A 6,682-nucleotide genomic window follows, 5' to 3' on the forward strand; every position below is an offset into this window, starting at 1 on the left:
ATATAAATACTAAAGTAAAGTACAGATACCTCAAAAAACTACTTACGTAAAAATACTTTAAAGTACTACTTAAGTACTTTTCACCACTGCCGGCAACTGAGTTAGGAAGGACGCTTGTATCCTTGCTCAAAGGGATATTCATTTTCTGCTTTTTATCATTGTTTTTACCCATCTACCAATAGCTGTGCTTCTTTACGAGGCATTGGAAAACCTCCCTGGTCTTTGTGGTTAAATCTGTGTTTGAAATTCACTGCTCGACTGAGGGACCTTACAGATAATTGTATGTGTATAAGTTCAGGACTAAATAAGCTTTTCATTTAATTATTGGTAAAAAAATAAATAAATAAAAAGATTTCCACTTTGACATTATGGGGTATTGTGTGTGACAAACATTTACATGTAATCCATTTTAAATTCAGCCTGTAATAACAAAATGTGGGTAAAATCCAGTGGTGTGAATACTTTCTGAAGGTACTGTACTTTGTGTAGCTTGCCTTCTTTGCTTTCCGGCTTTTCTGGCCATGACCTTGTGATACGTTATAGTGAATTTGAGTACAAACAAGGACAACTATTGAGTTGGCCACAAGAGGACACTGTAAGACTATGTTTCTAAAAAACCAAGCTGCCGTTAATAGGAAGCAAAGTCATTTCTGTCCGGCTCGTTACCTTCCTCTAGTGGCCATTCTAGGAATCAAAAGTTCATAGGAAAAAAAGCATCATGATTAAAACACTGAAGAAGCATGGCATTATGTCATCGATATTCTTGACACAGACAGCACACTATGTGGTAAAGAACTGGAGAGGCATGGGAAAGGAAGAAGTGTGAGACAAAAAAAAAGAAAAAAAGACTGCTCTCGAAGCAGTAGAACTGAGTATGATAGAACTGAATCAACACATTTGTGTGGCACTGTATATATCCACGTATAACATACCCGCTCTTCCTGTGTGTTGAGAATGTAACTCTACCCTTGACTAAAACAAAAGGTATGGGTGGAGTGTGTTTGTAGAGGGGGTGAAGGTGGAGGGGGAGGGGGGTGTGGCGTCTCACCTCAACCCATCTCTGAAGTGTTGCATTGGGCTAGTGGAAGAGGGGAGGTGGGGAGAGGCACTCCGCTCAGGTCCTCTACATCAAATATTCATTTCACAGAAACTCCTCAGCCTTAAATAATTCTCAAAGAAGTGTGCCGAAAGCAAGCCTTTGCTACCCCAGGCACGTTCACTGTCTGGACAATAGATCCAAGGGAGCACAAAGGGGAACGATAGAGGGAACGGAAAAGTGCGAGGAGAGAAAAGAAGTCGGAGAGAAAGAGGAAGCGAGTGAGAGAAACAGACAGGAGGGTTGGTTTAGATGTATTCTTTACATTGTATATTACAGATGGCTTGCTTTGAACAGTAATTGAGGGAGGTAGGGGACACTGCACAACATGCTGTGTTTAGCAAATAGTAAACGGTTTAAATAAAAGGCTTGAAAGCAAATGGTGGAGTAAGGAGTGGAAACGAGCTACCTGTTGTCTACTGACAAAATACAAGATCAATCTATGGGCATAGGACACGTGTATGTCTGATCTAGGGTAGGAGAGGAATAGAGTGTGGACGATACACACACACACGTATGTGGACACTCCTTCAAATTAGTGCATTCGGCTATTTTAGCCACACCCGTTACTGACAGGTATAACACAGAGCACACAGCCATGCAATCTCCATTGACAAACATTGGCAGAATGGTCTTACGGAAGAGCTCAGTGACTTTGAATGTGGCACCGTCATAGGATGCCCCCTTTCCAACAAGTCAGTTCGTCAAATTAGCTACAGCTGCCCCAGTCAACTGTAAGTGCTATTGTGAAGTGGAAAAGTTTAGGAGCAACAACGATTCAGACGTGAAGTGATAGGCCCACACAAGCTCACAGAACAGGACCGCCGAGTGCTGAAGCGCATAAAAATGGCCTGTCCTCGGTTGCAACACTCACTACCGAGTTCCAAACTGCCTCGAAGCAACGTCAGCACAAGAACTGTTCGTCAGGAGCTTCATGAAATGGGTTTCCATGGCCGAGCAGCCGCACACAAGCCTAAGATCACAATGCGCAATTCCATGTGTCAGCTGGACTGGTGTAAAGCTCGCCACCATTGGGGAATTTGGGATACCTAGTCAGTTGTACAACTGAATGCCTTCAACTGAAATGTGTCTTCCACATTTAACCCAACCCCTCTGAATCAGAGAGGTGCGGGGGGCTGCCTTAAATCGATATCCACACCTTTGGCGCCCGGGGAACAGTGGGCTAACTGCCCTGCTCAGAACAACAGATTTGTACCTTGTCAGCTCAGGGATTTGATCCAGCATACAATGACCATCTAGACAATGCTGTGATTCCAACTTTGTGGCAACAGTTTGTGGTAGGCATTAAAACACCCCTGTACAGAAAGCGAGGTCCATACAGAAATGGTCTATCGAGATCGGTGTTGAAGAACTTGACTGGCCTGCACAGAGCCCTGAGAACAACCCTATCGAACACCTTCGGGATGAATTCGAACGCCGACTGCGAGCCAGGCCTAATCTCCCAACATCAGTGCCCGACCTCACTAATGCTTGTGGCTGAATGGAAGCAAGTCCCCGCAGCAATGTTCCAACATCTAGTGGAAAGCCTTCCCAGAAGAGTGGAGGATGTTATAGCGACAAAGTGGGGACCCACTATTAATGCCCATGATTTTGGAATGAGACGTTCGACGAGCAGGTGTCCACATCCTTTTGTAGCCATGTAGTGTATCATGAAACAAATGAATCCAGAGCTCTTGAATGCTTTACCTGCATTGTGGCAGTGGCGTAGCCAGGGGTTGACCCCAGAGATACCAGGACCATGAACAGGCAAGATGATGAACAGCACAAAGAGTTCAGGGTCAAAGGGGCTTTTAGTGACATGGTACAAGCAGAAAATGTAACTCTAGAGCATGTAACTCAAAATATCAAATGAGTCAAATGTCCTTCCACAGAGCTGTTGGAGAGCCTTCAGCAGGCCCTGCTGCTCTTCTTGTGGCTGGCTCCCTATGCAGCACATGTACTGCCAACTTAACCCATCACACAGACACCTAATGCTTAATCGGTTAGGTGACCTGTAGGGAAGGGGGTTATGGGAGGTGTAGTGTTCCAACTGGCAGCGATTTAAAGGCAGACCACCCTTGTGACACCACAGTGATGACCAACACCACACCAAAAGAGCCTCATACGTCCTTCAACGTCTCCATACTCTCCTAGCCTGACGATCCACTCTCATCGCTCCAGCTAAATACCACGCTCAGCATTTCTTCTCCACAATCAATCTAGACTTGCTTTCCTCCCTGACATTGTGTAGAATGCGAACACATTCTGACCATTCTGATTGGTCCCAGATCCCGATGGGTTGGGCCAGAGCCAGGGCCAGAGCCGTCATTGGCTTTGATATTCGGATTTGTTAGGGACAGTCAAATCCCTGGTGAATTTGTTTTGTACGACACCCTTCATTTTGACGTCAGCACAAGCAACTTCTAAGATGGCAGGTTCGGACTGAATGTATGGAGCGATCGATAGAGTAGCGGGATTAGGTTGAGTATGAGTCGTCAGGAAAATATTCTCCCAGCCTGGGCACTAACTACACACCAGCTGCCAGCCCATCATAGTATCAGATCTCATCTGGCCTGTGTCTCACCCACATAATATCATCACGACCACATCAAACGTTCTGGGCTAATCCGAGGCCAATCACATCTCCGCCTCTGAGACTCTGACTAAACGGTCTCTTCTGGTGTCTGTGTATGGTGTGGCCCTACCCTGGCCTTGTAATGCAGTGTACTGATAAGGCCTGGCTGTGGAGAATCAGAATCAGAGAGAGGCAGGCAGGCTAGACTAGAACCTTTCTGTCCTGTAGCGACCGGTCGGGACGGGAGAAATTAGGCATGAAGGAAATCTGAGGTGGGTATCTTTATTATCAGCCAGGGGAGTAACCGTAGAAACGACGACCTGCGGGGAGAGAGGAGAGGCACAAGTTGTTCCAGACGCCTGCTGCTGATTGGCCGAGACATGTTCCAGTGGTAATTAACATCTGCATATGTAAATGAGGCGTCTGCAGGGGAAATTTGGCAGGCACTTCTCACCTGCGTGTGTGTGTGTGTGTGTGTGTGTGTGTGCGTGCGTGCGTGGGTGCGTGTAAGTTTGTGCATACGTGTGTGTTTCTGTCTCTGTGCATATTTGCATGGCTGAGAAATACCTACGCCAGCGTTTTTCTGCAGCGAGTGCAGATGGCAGGGTAGGACCTGGGCTAGGTTATTGTAGTTTAATGTTTACATATACGTTTTTATTTCTGTTATTTTTAAGTTGTGTATATGAAATTCAGTTTAGTTTCAGTTAGTCTTCAGATCTGATTTACTACTTTTTATTTTGTTTACGTTTCATTAAAAAAATTATATTTTGTTTTATATTGTTTTGTTTCATTTTAGTTTCAGTGTTAGGGACAGAAAGTAGCCTATCCATGGGAGGCTAGGAAACATGTATGTGTTGCATAGTTTGTGTGTTTTTGGGGATGCCCATTCTTGCCACTGTGGGGCAGTAATGCATAAAGGTGATTTGGTCAGTTCATAGGTTAGGTGAGCTTTAAAAGTAGACTCAGACAGATGACGTAGATGCACAAAGTAAACAGTAGTAGTGGAAGTGTGAGGCTAAACTACCCCATTGTAGCAGTATGACTCTTTGTGACTGCTCATCTCCACGGGCGTGTTGCTCTGCTCAGACGTTGCTAACGCCTGCCAGATATTACAACACCTGGATAGGTATTTTACGTATTAGCTAACCACATCATGGTGCAGTCGGGCACCAGACTCATATGCCATATGATGTGGTTAGCTGATACGCAAAATACCTGTCCAGCAGTGGAAGTTCCTCAGAGGAGGAAGGGGGGGGGCATCCTCTTCAGTGAAATTTCATAAAAATAGTTTAACTTTTTCTCTAAAAAGTTATCATTTTTAGATAAAACTATACTGAATATATTCATATGTCACCAAATAATTGGTTAAAAATGGTTTTGCAATGAAGGTCTACAGTAACTTCAACAGCACTGTCTGGGCTAGCACCATGGTGTAGCTGGAGGACAGCTAGCTTCCATCCTCGTCTGGCTACATTGGCTTCAATACAAAATCTAAGAGGTTCGTAGGCCTCACCCCCTTCCATAGATATACATGGTAATTATGACCACTTCCAGAGGACGTCCTCCAGATTGTGCCACAGAGCATTATGGGGGTTCTATGTGTTGAGAAGCTTGGTGACATTGTTGGATAGAGATTAAGAGTGAGGAGTGATAGTTGAGCATTTTTGGGACATTATTCAATTCAAATTTGTTTTTCAAATTACGGGAGATGGAGGAGGTATGTTATACATTGTTTTCCTGGGTTTAGATTTGTCCAGTTAGTGCAATTTATTTAAATTTGCCTTTCTAACTTCAGTAAGTAGCTAGCTACCAGTGCGAATGTGCAGTTTTCTTCGCCAGAATGGCCAACGCTGCCAAAAATGTTGTGAATTTTATGTTGAACTCTGGGGTACATGGAAAAGATGTGAATTAAAAGCGAGGGTCGACCTCTGCCTGAGATCAGTTTCATGAAGAAGGATGAAAAGGTGAGGGCATTCAATACCAACTGGTATCAAAAGTATAGCTGGTTAATAGGGAGCCTATCATCAAGCCGCCTGTAATTGCACGTTACATATTTTCTGGGATGTCGAAAACAATTTCTGAATGATTTGATAGCTTCCGTAGCATCATCCATTAAAAGTCAGATAAAGAGAGGTTGACAGAGCACATTTTTTAAGTAGGCTTTGCACGTTCATAAAGCAAGCTCAGCCCAAGCACTGTGAGTACCCCTATCAATTTTATCTCATTACTGTATGTAGAGTCAATCACATACACAATCACAATATTACACATCAAAGATTTTACACCTTGCTTGGACTAACTCATTCTTAGCTCTTTTGTCTCACTGTGTAATGTGTTATGTTATTGTTTTGGTCTTCCCAGTCAAATCCTGGCCTGCACTGGTCAAGCCTCTGAACACCTCAACTCATGCCTCATACCCTCATTCAATCACCGCTGTGATCCCTTTCCAACACGGTGTAAGTAGCCTTCTCATTCCCATTCCCCCAAATGTTGTACTATAAATGTCTTTATGAAATGCTTTAGGTTCAAATAATTAGTCTCTGCCGATTTTTTGAAACACACTTTGTGGTCTCCGTTTGTTCCGCGCCTATACCGTGGGTCTCCAATCCTCCTCCATTTTCAATTCACCACCCTCCACTGCTGTCTAGGCGTTGAAAGATCTAGCATGCATCCCCAACGTCCGAGCATGGGAACGCTACCAATATCTGTGGTGTTGCTTGTGGCATCGTCATCTCACTGAGTCTACCTTTAAATTCGATTCAATCTCAATGTGGCTTGCCAGATTCAGAAACTTGAAAACCGATTCGAAACAAAAACTTGAAAACCCCCATTGATAATCCCATCGATAATCCCATTGATAATCCCAGTAGATTTTTGCCCAAAAGGTAGAATAAGAAAATTCATGCTGGTTTTTATTCTATTTTAGTTCATTTTGGAGTCAAATATAATAGTTTCAGTATAGTTTAATTATTTCATTTCAGTTTACTAAATCGTTTTCATTGTTAGTTCTT

Source organism: Oncorhynchus clarkii, chromosome 16 (genome assembly GCF_045791955.1).
Source record: "Oncorhynchus clarkii lewisi isolate Uvic-CL-2024 chromosome 16, UVic_Ocla_1.0, whole genome shotgun sequence".
Taxonomy (NCBI): domain Eukaryota; kingdom Metazoa; phylum Chordata; class Actinopteri; order Salmoniformes; family Salmonidae; genus Oncorhynchus; species Oncorhynchus clarkii.